Below are 17970 nucleotides of genomic sequence, written 5' to 3'. Positions count from 1 at the left end.
CATTTCCCTATAACTCGACACGACTGTGTCTCCGTCAGCAGAACGCTCGATTTCTTCACCTCTGAATGCCGCACTTTCATCAATCATGGGAAAACTAATTGATCTAGTTCCAGAGAAATCACTAGTAACATCTTTTGAGATCTACTTAACCCTCCTGATATTCGAGTAGCAGAAACAAAGATCCTAGACATGTAGTCGCTCACATATACATATGTATACCTGCTGGTCGAATTCCCGAAGTAAGTTCAAATTTCCCAGTTTGTCGATCACCCCGGGAGTGACAGGGCGAATAGAAGATTATTGTGTCGCATGAATTCTCTTCCTTTCGAGTATCTCACTAAAATTCTCAACCTGTTGCTATCCACCCACATCGTTTCCGAAGTTTGGCAAATGGGCAGGTAGTCCCGTTGTATACGCAAAGCAGGGATGCCAGAAAAGGTGAATCGTACAAACCGAGTCTTCAATCCTACCCACACATATTAGTCGAGTACTCAATCAGATCAAGCCGTGGCATAGAACAGTGATGGTGGCATTCGACTTTTCATACGCCATTAAGGACATCGAGCAGAAGCCAGTCGTACGTGGAATTCAGTAACAAGAACTCCAAGCCCCCTGAAGTGAAACAGGGAGTTCCCCAAGGTGGGGAACTGTATAACCTCTTGTACGGTCTTGCCGTCGGGTACCTTCCTTGTTGTCATTTGTTACATATTAGAATGTTCTTACACCACCTTTTTAAACGAGATAATTATACAAATATACGCCTCTACATTTGCGGCCACTCCGTTCACCACATGGAGGAGTGCATAGGAGTGCACTAAGGGTCACAGTCGACAATATGTTCACGTCGTCCGCGTATGTTACAGCTATCTGCAACAAGATGACATCTAGGAACAACGTCCCCATGTTCCTAGCCGGCACCAATTGGGGTGCAGATACAGAAACCTTTTTGGCCACATATAACACGATAGGTCGTTCTGTGCTAAGCTATGCGGCGCACAGTGGTTCAAAAATCGATTTTCCTGGCCAAAACCCCCGTTTTGTCGTCACCGATTGTTAATTTCTATATAGGATTCGATAGTAAACCTATTTAAAGTAAGGAAATCAAAGAATTATATAAAAATATTGGAAGGTGTGGGCGTGGAGTGGTCCTATAGACGAAACATGTTTCCCAATTTTGGAAAATACGTAATTTGTGCACATAACTGGAGAAAGAAACAGATATTTCTCAGAAACTATAACAGATATAATGTTCATAGTTTTTGAGTTAGGTAGGTAGGATTGTTGGTTTTAAGAGTCGTTTTAATAAATTACCGTGGATTTTCACGAAGTGAGCTACTTTTTTTTCCACAGGTACTAAGTTTTAGATAAATTCCAGAAATTTAGTGGACTAGAACTTTTTTTGAACAGCTTGGAGAGTGTCCTCTTTCAGTCCATATACTTTTGTACCCGCACCGTTCCGTCCGTTTAACACTTTTTAAACTTTTGGAAATAACATAGGTAAAAATAAATGTTTATACCCTCAGCATTTATGCTAACGAGAGTATATACACCTTCATACGGGCAAAATGTGCCTCATCAAAATAATGGTTTGAGACCCCAAGTATGTTTGGACGAAATCCGTTTCAAAAAATTTGGTGTCGATTGAGCAATGTCCGTCCGTCTGTCTGTCTGGCTGGCTGGTGCGCACGATAAATCTCGAACGGAGCAACCGATTCGGTTCAAAATTTGGTTTTCGTAAAGTTTTGCCCAAACTAAGATTAAGTTCAAAGATAGGCTGTATCGTTCCACTCCTTCAGGTACTTCCCCCATAAAATTTCAAAAATGTTCGGACAAATTGTGCGCACGATAACTCTTGAAGGGAGTGATCGATTTGGTCCATACTTTACACATCCTAATATATTTTTCAGATATAGATCAGGTTTGAATATGGACTATATTTGTCCACTCCTTCGGGTACCTCCCGCACAAAGTTTCGGATAAGTTCACTTTAAGACATGTTTTCGAATTACTTTGATTTTTGTTGACTTGCATTTGCTGCCTCAATTACGACGGTAAACTTTTTTCAGGGGTAAGATCATACTTCTTGAGAAAATAACCAACCGATTTGGCTCAAAATTTGGCCTTCATCATATTATGTCCAAACTTAGTTTCAGTTCGAAAATGGGCAATACCGGTCCACAGCTTCCGGTACTTCCCCCAATATTTAAAAAATGTCACAAGTAAATTTAATCTGCACGAGTAAACGGCTACTGCAACAATTGAAAAATTTACGAAAAATGTTCTTAAAATTGTTTGTTTTGTTTATTGTTGAAGTTCAATCTCATTTTCGATTGTTTGAGTGGAGTATTCCCCCATTGGCTCAACTTCATTTATTACCCTCTATTACAGAGAGTAATGTTTTTCAAAACGAACTGACAGTGTTGCAAAATTTTTACTGATCGCTACCAATATCATGATTTCATCCCGGCGAAGGGAATTATCAATTGGCTTCTCAGTTTTTGAAATGATGCCTTTTTAGCGAAAAACCGAACTCTTTAAGTGTCTAGTATTCTCATATGAATGAGAATCGCACTCACTTTTCGGCTTTTCCAAAGAAACACCAAAATCAAAATATTTTGCAAAATGAGATTGAACTTCAACAATAAACAAAACAAACAAAAAACAGCCGAGGCACGGGCGAATGAATGGAGCTTTGTTAAAAACAAAAAAACAAAATTCCAATAACAACCTCACAGGCAACTGTGTTGGTGTTCTTTTCAACTCACCGAATTCGAAGAATTCTTAGTTGATACGTGCTGACATGTTGCAAAATATTTTGATTTTGGTGTTTCTTTGGAAAAGCCGAAAAGTGAGTGCGATTCTCATTCATATGAGAATACTAGACACTTAAAGAGTTCGGTTTTTCGCTAAAAAGGCATCATTTCAAAAACTGAGAAGCCAATTGATAATTCCCTTCGCCGGGATGAAATCATGATATTGGTAGCGATCAGTAAAAATTTTGCAACACTGTCAGTTCGTTTTGAAAAACATTACTCTCTGTAATAGAGGGTAATAAATGAAGTTGAGCCAATGGGGGAATACTCCACTCAAACAATCGAAAATGAGATTGAACTTCAACAATAAACAAAACAAACAAAAAACAGCCGAGGCACGGGCGAATGAATGGAGCTTTGTTAAAAACAAAAAAACAAAATTCCAATAACAACCTCACAGGCAACTGTGTTGGTGTTCTTAAAATTTTTGAAAATGTCGCGTTATCTGTGGATCGTTTCTTTTTCAGTTAAGAAACCGACACATCACTCGCGTTTTTTGCTGTAACAGAGGTTTAAAAAGTTTAGTGGTATGGAAGCTGTATCCGATGTAGTTTATAACATCAGAAGGAAATTACAATGACTGATGTTTAGAATATTATGACTTTATAACTATCAATTCTAAATCATTCAAATACACTTAAGTAGGGTATACATTTTCAATAATTTGTTTTTTTTTTTTGTTCCTTCCTTAAATCTCCTAGTAAAATTACTTTAATATGAATGCACACACGTACATAAATACAAGTAAATATAATTTTACATTTTATATATTTCTGTTAGAACCCAAATTAAATTCCTTTCATTTGCATATTCATTTACACCTCACAAATTTAATCCGAACGAAAATTTGTATGCCAAACACATAAAAATGTATCGGATCTATCTATGGACATGAACACTTTTTCTCCAAGGATTTCCGATGAAAGAGCTAAAGAAATGAAAATAAATCAATTTACTTGCAATATATGAAACAACCACAAAAAAGTAAGAGGAAAATAAATAAATCCTTTTGAATCTGCACATGAAAGGCAATTTTTATGCAAACACACATTATGCAAATGCCAATGAAAATGAGTAAAAGGGATGTATCGAAAAAAGGAAAGAAAAATATCTTACAATTAAAAATGTACTCTCTGGTATAAAAGTATTAATATAGCACATGCATCAAACCACAAAAAATAATTTAATAATTGTTCCACAAACATCTCAGAAGGCACAAGGAGACTTCTCTCACATCAATGATTGCACCCCCATTATCGCCGAGTCCGAACGGCGTGTCTAAGACACCAATTGTGTAGAGAAGTTTTACGTGGTTAAAATACTCAGGAAAAGTCGCCAACATTACTGAGGGGTATTTTGCCACCGTTGGAAATTTTATGTTGACTGGCCGGGTAATCGTACTTACGACCTTCAGAGTGCAAGGCGGGTGTGGATACCAACAGAATTATATTTATGATTTGTTTGTATTCACGTACAGTGTACGTGAGGGAGAGAAGCAAATGCAAAAACAAATCAGTGGGCACCCGAAAAATACTGTCTTTGCAATTTTTGTGAATACCATCCAGCCAAAAGTTTTCCTCCAAAGATCCAGATAAATCATACGTACAAGTGATTTGGAATGACATCAACTTATGCATTTTCACTCATGATTTGTAGAAGAGTTTGACTACCGAAAAATGCACTCCATTGGAACTGCATTTTAACTTAACCTTTGGCATTGCATTTTAGTTAGCATAGGATGCAGTCCAATTTGCATCCAAAGCACGAGTTTTGATGCAGTGCTTTGGATTGAATTTAAAGGCACTCTTCGGAATCAGTTTAAAGAATCAATAAAAATACAAGCCATTGTAATATGTCCCAGACTAAATAAATGTATTATTTGTGTAAAACGAAAATATTACAAACTTTATTCCATTAACACAAATTATGAAACTTCTTCATTAAATTCAATCGCAACTGATTTTTGTTCTTCCTCTCTCCATATAATCCAAGCTGAAATGTTCTTGTTTTAACTCCTTAAGGGGTTCTTATATTGACTATACGATAAGTGTCATCACCAGTTTTACGAAAAACCAGGCCAAAACTCTAATAATGATACGATCACATTTTAAAGGAGAAGGGACCATAAAGACCCCTTTAATGTCCGCCTGAGTATGAACAAGTAAGAAAGTATCAGTCGGCTTTGCCGAGAGAGATATACCCTCAGCCTATGTGAATTGAAACTTTCATCTACGGTCAGATCAAATGTATTTAGGGTCTTTTTAGTATTTTGTAACATTTTTGGACATTTGAACTTGCCGACGAAAATATAGATTCGGATTAAAGTTCAAAAGTGTTGCAGAGGAGGTACTTAAAGGAATGGACCGACTTAGTCCAATATGAAAGTGGATCTTATTTTGGGAGTCATATATTTTCGATAGATATCACGTAAGTAACGGAACTTGTGGACCGGTATTGCCTTTCTTCGAACTGAAACTATGACAAAATATGAAGAAAGCCAAATTTTGGACCAAATCAGTTGATCAGTTCGAGAGTTATCGTGCTCTCCCGCCACCACATACGGTGCCATAGGGGTTTTTTACAGCTTTCGGGCTATTTTGTCCAGACGTAGGGACTTGCCCCTGAAAAACCGTATACCTTCGTAATTGAGCCAGCGAAAGCAAGTTGTTTCAACAAAAATTAAAGTGATTCGAGAGCAGGTCTTAAATTAAACTTATCCGTAATTTTGTGTGGCAGATACCCGAAGGAGTTAACAAATATAGTCCATATTCGAACCTGATCTTTATCTGGTAGATATATGAGGATGTGTAAAGTATGGACCAAATCGGTCACTCCCGTCAATAGTTATTGTGCGAAAAAAATTTCCGAACATTTTTGAACTTTTGAGGGGGAGGTACCAGAAGGAGTGGGCCGATTGAGTCCATACATGAACCTCATCTAAGTCTGGTAAAAATTTCACGATGTGCAAAGTGTGGGCCAAATCGGTTACTCCCTTCAAGAGTTATAGTGCGCACAAATTTTCCGAACATTTTCAAACTTTTGTGGGGCAGCTACCGGAAGGAGTGGAGCGATTTATCCCATCTTCGAACTTAAACTAAGTTTGGACAAAATATTAAGAAGGTCAAATTTTGGACCGAATCGGCAGATCCGTTCGAGAGTTATATTGCGCTCCAACCACTCCACACGGTGTCATAGGGGTTTCATTCAACTTTCAGGCTACTTTCTCAGGAAGTATGGACGTGCCCTCAATGAAACTTATATCATCATGTGAGGGACAGTAACTACAAGATGCTAAAACAAAATTCAAAACGATTCGAGAGCAGGTCCTAAACTGAACTTTTCCGAAATTTTGTGTGGAACCTCATCTAAGTTTGGTAGAAATTTCACGATGTGCAAACTTTGGACCAAATCGGTTACTCCCTTCAAGAGTTGTAGTGCGCACAAATTTTCCGAACATTTTCGAACTTTTGTGGGGGAGGTACCGGAAGGAGTGGACCGATATAACCCATCTTCGAACTTAAATTAAGTTTGCACAAAATATTGGTTCATCCGTTCGAGACTTATATTGCGCACCAGCCAGCCAGACAGACAGACAGGCTAAATCGACTCCAAATTGTCTGAAACGTATTTGGTCCAAACATACTTGGGGTCTAAAACCATTATTTCGATGAGGCATATTTTGCCCGTATCAAAGTGTACATACCCTCGTTAACATAAAAGCTATGGGTATAAAAATGAAACCAGCGACTCGAAAAGCACGGGTTCTTATGATTTTCGGGTCGATGGTTTAATTTTTCATTACAATTACAAAACAAAAGATATGTAAAAACCGTTGTTTATTTTGAATATTATAATATTTTCCAAAATTTTTTTTCCTGCTTTTATACCCATATTTATCTCTATCCCTTCAATCAAATCCAAATAGTACTGAATTTAGTACCTTTTAAGTACGAACTTACAAAAATACTTCCATATCTCAATTTTACACTCCATCAGTTATCTTAAGTCTTAACTTCAGGATCTTAGCTCTATCCGTTCATCCAAAACCAAATTTTACCAAATTTAGTACCATTTAGAAGTTTTCGTTCACATAATTACGAATTTCCAAAAGCACCACCATATCTCAATCCTAAACTTCAACAGTAATCGTTATTCTAAATTATAGGCATCCAGCTCTATCCAAATTCTACCAAATTTAGTACCGTTTAGTACTTTTCGTACACATATGTACGGATTTCCAAAGCTACATCCATATCTCAATCCTACACTTCAACAGTAATCCTAATTCCAAATTTCATGTTTCCATCTCTATCCGTTCACCCAAATCCAAATTGTACCAAATTTAGTACCGTTTGGTACTTTTCATACACATAAGCACGAATTTCCAAAACTACCTGAATCCTATACTCCAACAGTGATCATTATTCCAAAATGCAGGAGTCCACCTCTATTCGTTCATCCAAATTGTACCAAATTTAGTACACTTTAGTACTTTTCGTACACATTCGAAAGCTACCTTGATATATTAATCCTACACTTCAACAGTAAAACTACTTCCAAATTTCAGGTTTGCAGCTCTATCCGTTCACCTAAATTCAGTACCATTTAGTACTTTTCGTACACATAAGTACGAATTTCCTTTTCTTTTATATACACCTCTTACCAATCTTGATTTCCATACCAAATTCCAAGATTCTAGCTGTAGCCATTCAAAATAAACAATTGGAACTAAATTTAATAAATTTTAGTACTTTTCGTACACTTTTCAAACATAACAAAGTTTTACTTAGCCACGACATAAGTCTTACTACAAAAATACGATTTGTAAAATGTTACATATGGTCCGTTTTATTGTACTCTGCGGAAACATGGACTTTGAAAGCTGTAGATGAAAAAAGACTGAACTCGTTTGAAATATGGATATATCGTCGAATTTTAAAGATCCCATGGACCGAGCGCATAAAAACGACGAAGTGTTAGAACGCATGCAAGTCGAACGCCAATTAATAAAAAATATAAAAACACAAAAAACCGCATATCTTGGTCAGATTATGAGGCATGGAAAATATAAGCTTCTGCAAACAATTATCCAAACAAAAATCGATGGGAGAAGACCAAGAGGGCGACGGGAAACATCATGGCTCAAAAACATTCAAGACTGGACTGGACACAATAATGAAAGAACTTTTCTGAATGCCGCCAAAAACAGAAACCTATATATAAATTAATAAACTGATTTGTAAAATATACCAAATTATCATTATGTAATTGTATGATCGCTAAAACCCGAATACGGAACGGCAAACAAAGAAGAAGATAGGTCGAATTTCCAAAAACCCTTTGTTACATCTTTCCAACTCTCCATCAGTGACCCACATTCCAAATTTCAGAATTCTAGCTCTTCCCGTTTGCCTAATACAAAGGGTACCATATTTAGTACCTTTTAGTATTTTTCGTACCCTTCTAGTACGAATTTCCATAAACCCAGCCTTATCTCACCCCTACACACCAACAGCAACCTACACCTGTCTGGGCGATGATCTGTCAGTCAGTCAATCACTCACTCCCTTATCACTAAGATCTTTTATATAATAAGATTACACGAGCAGACCCGACTATTTTAGTCGTTAATTTCATGTGCATCATTTCATAGTGTATTTGGTTGCCAAAAATTCTGAGTTAAAATTACATTTAACCCTTTTGCTGGTATTTTAACAATGTATGTTTTTGAACAAAATGACTTCGTTTGTTGGCCTGCATGACTGCCGGCTTATAATCTTTTGTCAAACATTCAACCTGATTTATAAAAAATAGGGGACATGCAACTAAAAATTATGTTGTTAAACTTTTCGCTATGGACAATTCCATAGTTTTTTTCTCTTTTATCCTTTGATGTTTTCAGGAAAATATGTTTTTGTTATGCGAACAATAGCAATAACAACAAAAGAAAAATCAAACACAAAGTTATTGAAATAGAAATATTTATAAAAAGTTAGTCTTAAAAAACATACGGAATAAAGTATCAAAATGTTATTTGAAATGAAAACACCAAAAATATGTAGAGGCTAAAATTAGTGAATTATGGCACATAGAAACTTTTTTGAAATGTTTGTTTTGAAATGTTTTTTTGATTTAATTTGTAATCCTAAAATGAAGGAATGACTTTCAAAAAAGTTACTTTGTTTTTCCATTCACACGTTCATTGGTAACAGTGGTAATGGACAATAATAAAATTGCTATCAATATCTCGGAATAGTGGAATATACACACATATTGTGTTTTGCAAGAGAGTTAATAACCTATCCCACTACCCTATTCTACACCAGTCATTGGAAATATTTAGCCTTTCATATTCAACAAATATTTGAAAATATGTTTTATATATTTAATAGCTTATTCGTTGTCACTGTGCAAGTTTTAAAAATTTTAAATTTATAACTAAAATTTTTGTGACATATATTTTGTTTCATCATACAAATAAAACTATACTTGAGTGTATGTTTTTCATTTATTTCTTTTTTTCATTTTGTTGGCAAAATATCAAAAAAGTATCTATGCGTTTTTAAAGTTTTAAAGTAAATGAATTAAAAAATATAAAACAATGTACTACCAACAAATTACTTGCGTTGTTTATTCGGATTTCATTGATTTATGGAAAATATTTTTTCAACAATAACATTCGTATTAGAATTGATAGGTTTTTTATTACAGTTTCAGGTTATCTAACTCTAATAAAAATTTAATATGTCAAATCATATATTTTTGTTAAACAAAGGATAAAATATAAAACAAGTACGAACGACGTTAAGTTCGGCCGGGCCGAACTTGTTATATCCTCCATCACAAGTTGTATTAAAGTAAAAGGGAATAATTAGTTTCCTTTCGTGTATGAAGAAGACTATTTCAAAACGTCGATATATACCGACAAATTTCTGACGGAAAGTTTTTAGACTCAAAGAAGACTAAATACAAAATTTCCTATATTTCGGTATGAGAATGTGGCTAACACTTAAAAAATACCGAAAATCAAGAAGTACGCTTCTATGGGGATATAGGTATACGCGGACCTATACTGATAATACTCTTTTGAAATATTTTATAACTCCTAAAAGACTAAATAACGAATTTCAGCCATTTGGGTGGGATATTGACGTCACAATCTTCAGTATTACGAAAATCGGGAGGTACCGTTCTAAGGGGGCTATATCGAAACGTGGACCTATACCGACGAATTTTAGTCGGAAATGGGGCAATATGAAATCGTGGACCTGTACAGACAAATTTCTAGCGAACAGTTTTATATCACATTGAAGACTAAATACCAAATTTCAGCCATTTTGGTGGAATATTGCAGCCACAACCTTCAAAATACGGAAAATCGGGAGGTACCTTTCCATCGGGCTATATGAAGGCGTGAACCTATACCGACAAATTTAAAGGGGAAGTTTGAGGCCACAACGTTAAAACCAGTAAGGAGATGATCAAAGTCGGGCGGGGCCGACTATATAATACCCTACACCACTGTGAATATGTAATGTATATATGGGAGCTAAATCCAAATCAGAACAGATTTTGATATAATTGTTCACATTTATTTGTAGACCGAATTCCGTCACATAGTCCAAATTTCATCAAAATTGGTCATATATGTATAGCGTGTTTCGTGCATCAAATAACTCAAATCGGCCAAAAATATATATGGGAGCTATATCCACACTTATTTCTAGGCCAAATCCCGGCAAACATTCGAAATTTTATTGAAATCGTACATATATAGCGCGTTTCATGCATCAAATACCTAAAATCGGCCGAGAATATTTATAGGAGCTATAGCCAAAAATTCTATATAATTTGGCATATTTATTTCTAGACTACATACGGTCGCACATTCCAAATTTAATTGAAATCGGACATATATAGCGTGTTTCGTGCACCAAATTCCTTAAATCGGGCGAAAATATATATGGGGGCTATATCCAAATCTGAACCGATTTCTATATAATCTGGCACACTTATTTCTAGACTAAATTCCGTCGCACATTCCAAATTTCATTGAACTCGGACATATATAGCGTGTTTCGTGCACCAAATGCTTAAATCGGGCGAAATTATATATGGGGGCTATATCCAAATCTGAACCGATTTTTACCAAAATAAATAGCGTTCGTCCGTACTAACGTTCGTTACATACTAATGCACAAAGACATAATACCCCTTACCACAAGGTGGTCTAGGGTATAAATACCGAGGTACCGTTCTATGGGGGCCATATGAAGGCATGGACCGATACCGACAAAGTTCTGGGGGAAAGTTTTATACCACCAACGTAGACTAAGTACCAAATTTCAGCCATTTCGGTGTGATAATGAAGCTAAAACCTTCAAAATACCGAACATCGGGAGGTACCGTTCTATGGGGGCTATCTGAAGGCGTGGACCGATACCGACAAAATTCTGGGGGAAAGTTTTATACCCCTTAAGAAGACTACGTACCAAATATTAGCCATTTTGGTAGGATAATGAAGATAAAATCTTAAAAATACCGAAAATCGGGAGGTACCGTTCTATGGGGGCTATATCAAAACGTGAACCGATATATCCCATTTTCAATACCAACCATCCTGCAAATAATAAAAACTTCTGTACCAAATATTGACTCTCTATCTTTAAAATTGCGAGCTGTATCTTGATTTAAACAGACAGACGGACGGACGGACAGACCGACATGGTTAGAATTTTATGCTGATCAATAACATTTATACTTTATAGGGTCTCCGACGAATATTTCGATGTGTTACAAACGGAATGACAAATTTAATTATACCCTCCATATGGTAAAGGGTACAAAAATTGTTAAAAAAATTACGTTGTTTTCTTACGAAAACAAGTATGTAAAGACTATAGTCGGACAGGGCCCACCTTTTGATACCCTACGCCGCACAGTGGTTCATAAATCAATTTTCCTGGGTCCAAACAAATATATGTTTGCAACATTTTGTAACATATCTCAATTTTATATGTTTGGGTACCAACATATTTTTTATGTTAGAACATATTTTTCATGGGTGGAGAGAAGATGTTTGTCAAAGAGAGTAACAACGGGGCTCTCGTGGCTGCCGAATGCCGGTTTATAACAAAGAGTTGTGTGTATGGTGTAATAGGAAAAATTGTAGTTTTGTGATGTGTATGCGTAAAACACGTGTGTTTCGTGCTTTTTTGTTGTTAGCCAACGTAGCAAGCGAAGAAGAAAAGAAAAAAATCGTATTAATTATGTTGGTCTTTCTTCAGTGTTCAGTAGAGAACATCGTTGAGTAAAGCCGGTAAAGAAATTGAATAAATCAGTATTTTGTCTTTACTTAAAGAAATTGTGCGCTCTAGTCAATTAAACGCCCAATTTCATAATTGAATCAAAAAGTAATGGAAATATTTTATTGGACAAGGAAGAAATCGCATTTAATATTGGTAATTACATCAATACATTTTTCATATACATACATACATACATACATACATACATATGTGTATTTGAAATTTGGATGTACCTATTTATTACATTATATAATCATTTGATTCCAGATGCCGATTTCCCGCTGATGATTTGAACTTTGAAGAAATGGTGTTTTATTTTACAACTAGGGAGAAGCGTTCGACGCTATTTCTATATATTTTTTCTTTTTAAAAGTGTGACTTTTTATAAGTTATTTCATTCAGTTTTTTCTTTTATTAAATTCTGTTTTGTCTTTCTTTGAAATTTTTTATGTGCCTATGTGTCTGTTGTGCTTTTGTTTTTTTCTATGCCTTTCAATAAAACACCGCAAGTTATAAATGTGTGTATATGCTAGAGATAGCCAGTGAGCGCTTTCTGAGAGCAAGGGAGCATACATTTCAGTGTGTTTCACATTGACATTTACGCTCCCTTGCTCTCAGAAAGCGCCCACTGGTGCATGTGTTTTTGTGGCATATGTTATGTTTGGGACTGCTTGCAAGCAAATATATGTTTGCTGCAAAATTTGTTTGGGACATATGTTAGAGAACCCCTTTTCTGTATTTTTATTATTTGCTTATTGGGGTTTGACCTTTTTCCACTCCCATTGAAACACTTCCAAAACGTGGTTTTTGAACGTTTCTACAGCATCTTCCGGCGATTGCTGATATTTTTCAGGCTCACACGCATATTTTCATGATTCGTCACCTGAATTCATTTTATAAACGTCTCTCTTGCACCGATCGACAACGGATCCAAGGAGAAAACCCGACTTTTGAAAGTACTTTGCTCTTCTTCTCATTATTTGCAGAAGCAATATCGTTTCATTGGGGCTAAATTGAAGCCAGCCAAATTTCAGCCCTTTCTATTGAAAATGTGGTTAAAAGTTTCAAAATATGAACGATGAAGAATGTATATGGCAAAAACGAAAAATCCTTTGCAATTCCATTTGAAAAAAATTAAAAAAAAAATTTCCGTGCACATCTACAATTTTTGGCATAGAGGATAAGAAAGAAATTCTGGTTTCAAATCTGTTCGCGTTCACAAATTTGGACGATGCGCGCAAAAAACTATAGCGGTTTTTATTCTCACATAAAGAAAAAATATTTAAAAATATCTTATTTGTTGTTATGAGAAAATTTATACATAAATCATTAACAGCAAATAGTTATTACATTTATTATTATTTTCGCGGAAAATCAACAAATACTAAAAAAAATTTGAAGTAAGTCAAACTTATTCTATCCCAGAGTCCGTACAAACCCTCAAAAAATAAATTAAAAAATATTTGCGGAATCTAGACAATGCTAGAAAAATATGATACCAAATTTATAGAGATTGCATATTATAGCAACAACAAAATGGAAAAACTTATTGTTGGAAAATATTGTTGCAAATATATTTTTTGGTTTGATTCCAAAAATTAGAAAACAATATTTGGGAGTTCTCCAACTATTTCGCTAAAACCCTATATAATAATTAATGTGCACTGCTAAAACTTCATCAAGAAATATGGTTTACCACCGTGAAAGCTTATTAACTTACTGTGGAAACTTTTAAGGATAGGAAATTAAGAGTAATATTGAAATTACAATTATTCAAAAAATGTGGAAATTAAAAAGCCTATTATTCGCGAATTAGTTAAAATCAATCTCTTTCAATATTTATGCATATTTCGATGTTTCACTCGGCGGTCAAGGTGTGCCGCCAGTTGCATCACACAATGCAAAAAATCTTAAAGTGGTGATTTCAGTAGCACTTATAAAAATACGTCAATATACATATATTTCAAACAGATGCTTCAAGAACCGCGGATGTGCCTCCACATTCTATTTTGCGTAAGATACCCATATTACTTGCGTATCCCTGTAATTTATGACACGCGTTTTCGCAGATAGTGTAATCGCGTATAAGGGACTCCATTTACGTAAACAATGTTAAAGAAAATCACGGTTTCCCAGCAAAATAAATTGGAAGTAGTGCAATGTAGACTAGTTCTTTCACGGCATGTTTTTATGCAGTTCAAACGGAGTCGTGAAAAAGGCACTCCATTCCTCACATTTTAACCGCATTTGGATGCAATCCAAAGAATCACATCCATTTGTCACATTTTAACAACATCCGGAGGCAGTTCAACGGAGTCGTGAAAAAGGCACTCCAATTCCTCACAATTTAACAGCATCCGGATGCAGTGCAAACGGAGTCGTGAAAAAGGCACTCCGTTCACTACATTTTATTAGCAGTTGTTAGAGATCCCTACATGTACATAAATCAGTTTGTTCATCTCTACAGGCAAAAAGAGATAATCGTGTTAACATTTCCAAACATTTGTTAATACAAACTAAATAATATTTAATTTGTGAACATTTTTCCGGTAACTCACGAGAAGAAAATTTCCCAATGGAGTGCTGTTGGAGTACATGTCGAAATCTTAACTGGTGATGGGAAGACAATATCAAACCCATTTAGCAAATGAAGCAAAAACACTTAAGTTTGGATTAAATGAAAAGCGGAGGAAACACACATGTTTGCGATTGAATTCAATAGAGAATTTTCATAATTTGTGTTAATTTAATAAAGTTATTAATATTTTCGTTTTACACAAATAATAAATGCATTTTATTTTGTTATTAAAAACACGTGCTCTGGACTGCCTCCTATTCTACCCCAAAGGGTCAGTTAAAATGCAATGCCAAAGGGTCAGTTAAAATGCGGTGCCAAAGGTTCAGTTAAAATGCGGTGCCAAAGGATCAGTTAAAATGCAATGCCAAAGGGTCAGTTAAAATGCGGTGCAATGGAGTGCCTCTTTCCGGGGTCACTCCCTTGTAAAAATCATGAGTGAAAATGCATAATTTGATGCACTTCCAAATCACTTGTACATATCATTTAACTGCCTCTTTGGAGGCAAACTTTTCGCTGGGTTAGTATGCGAATTTGTCAAAATATATTTTTGCTCATTTTTCTATTTTCAAGGTATCTATATCCGGAGGCGACACGCTGATAAGGTGTAGGCATCAGCTAGTTAGCTCCATCTGGCAGGAAGAACGCGTACCCGACGATTGGAACCTGAGCCTATTGTGCCCTTTCCATAAGAAAGGAGATAAGACTTTATGCTCCAACTACAGGGGCATAAGTTTTCTCCCTAAAGCCCATGATCAACGAAATAATTGGATTATAACTATGCGGCTTTAGATCTGGCAAGTCCTCCATTGACCAGATATTTACCCTGCGGCAAATCCTGAAGAAGACGCAAGAGATGCAGATCAACACATACCACCTTTTTGTCGATTATAAAGCAGCCTTCGACAGCCCGCTACGTTCAAAGGTATTCCAAGCAATGTCTGAGTTTGGTATCCCCTCAAAGCTCATTCGGCTTTGTAAAATGACTCTAACTTACACAAGATCTTCAGTTAAAATAGGAAAGAACCTCTCCGAAGAGTTTTGTACCGAAAGAGGTTTCAAGCAAGGAGACAGCCTTTCGTGTGATCTTTTCAACATCCTGCTAGGAAAGGTTGTACGAGAGGCAAACGTCAAAAGAAGTGGCACAATCTACACCAATAACCACATGTTACTTGCTTATGCTGATGATATAGACATAATGGGACGACCAGCAAAAGAAATAACCGATTCCTTTATGATGGTCGAAGGAGAATCTGCTAAAGTGGGTCTGACGGTAAACGGCGACAAGACAAAGTTGATGGTGTCGACGCGCAATGCATCCATTGAGATCGGACCAACTGTTGAAGTTGGTTCCTATAATTTTGAGGTAGTGGAAGACTTCGCTAAAAAGGCGTATAAATACGAACCGCTAGGCGGTGCACGCAGAATTGGCAGGCCAAAGAATAGGTGGCGCAAACAAGTGGATGAAGAGATGAAAAGGCGCGGTATTCCAGATTGCGAAGCAACAAATAGAGAGAATTGGAGATCTTTTCTTAGTTCGACCTATAGAACAAATGTTCTGCAATGGGCCAGCTAAGTAAGTAAGTAGTGAGGGAGACCTCATGCGTTTAGAACCTCAAATTACCGTGCCTGAATCAAAGATGCATTTTCTTATCGTTTACAACCTTAAATTCGACAATTTCTTAGTTTACTGTACTAACTCAAAAATTTATTAATAACTTTATTCAAACTACCTTGAGATATTACGTATACGCAGTTTTTTCATAGATCGTTCAGTTTAACTAGATTGGAGACACTATACATTTAACACAAAATATTTTTCAAATTTAAAGGTATCTGACATTTACAACTTGGCCCGTACCTTTTGTTAGTTAAGTTTAGTTTACTGCCAAGAACACAATTTTAATTTAATATAACAAATAAAACCAGTTAACCGACACAAATAACCGGTTTTTTTTGGTTAACCGAAAATTACGTTTTTGGCGAAAACCGGTTTCGGTTTTGTAACTCAAAACCGGTTAACCGGATTCGGTTTTGGACACCCTAAAGTGGGGTACACACGATCAGTTTTGAGTGTCAGTTTTGCTCAAATAATCGATTGCTTGCCAGTGTGGCCGTTCACTTCTGTCAGTCATCAGGCAACCACAAAATGTTTTGTGGTTGCTGGACGGTTGGACAGTTATCGATATTTCCGCAAAATCGACAGTCAAAACTGATCGTGTGTAGCCCGCTTTAATGCTACAAATTAATACAAAGAAAATATTGACTTTTAGATAAAACGTTAGATATTTTATCAAATTTTATAATTTTGCATAGTTTAATAATAACAAAATGGTATTACGATATCATATTTTTATACCCTACACCACACTGTCGTAAACTGTCTCAATAACATAATAATCAGATGAATAAAATCGACTTTAAACGGACAACAGTCTCAGTTTAGAACAATTTAAGTATTTTTTTGATGGTTTTTCAACTTTAAATGACAATTTTACGACTTTTATGACGATTTTCGGCCAAAATCTGTTTGCATACTTTGCATATTTTTTGCATATTCTGCATATTTTGTGCATATGCAAAATAAGCAAATATACAAAATAAATACAAAATATGACCCTGTTTTTGAATTCAGTTTTCTTAAAACGGATTTTGGTCCAAACAGAATCTTCGTATCTTTATTATTAAAAAAATATTCAAATATGCAAAATGAAACGATGTAAAATCACGAGTTCTATAACCCTAGTATAAATGTTGAATATGATCTTGTTGCGCGTCCGGATTATTATAAAAATGCAAAAAAAACCCGAAATTCCGGCTTCAAAATTTCAGCATCAATTTTAGGTGGATGCAGTGGATATATCGAAAAATCATACACTAGTAACATGTTGTCAATGGAATATTCTTTGCGTCTTTCTTTGGGCGTATGTCTATGAAATGTAAGGTTAAGCCATAAATCGGAAGGGAACATAAAAAAACTTGTTGGCCTCAACCCATTTTTTTGCCCATTTTACGACACGGATGCCAACATAGCTTCCACGAAAATGAATTTTAATGATCGACATTATGGGATCCCTCCTAAAACACTTCATTTTAAAGAATTACTGTCATACTATATAGAATATATTAATAGTTCGCGAATTCTGTAAGGGTGAAACTCGGATTCATCGATTGTAAACCATTTTTGGTTTTTACCATATACTCATCAAAGACTCTCACCTCCAAAAGGAATTTTCCGCCCCAGACCTTGAGCACCATTTTGTTGCACACTGTT

The sequence above is a fragment of the Musca autumnalis genome, unplaced genomic scaffold (genome assembly GCF_047663935.1).
Source record: "Musca autumnalis isolate F117 unplaced genomic scaffold, ASM4766393v1 scaffold_3, whole genome shotgun sequence".
Taxonomy (NCBI): Eukaryota; Metazoa; Arthropoda; class Insecta; order Diptera; family Muscidae; genus Musca; species Musca autumnalis.
This window is presented reverse-complemented; position numbering follows the sequence as displayed.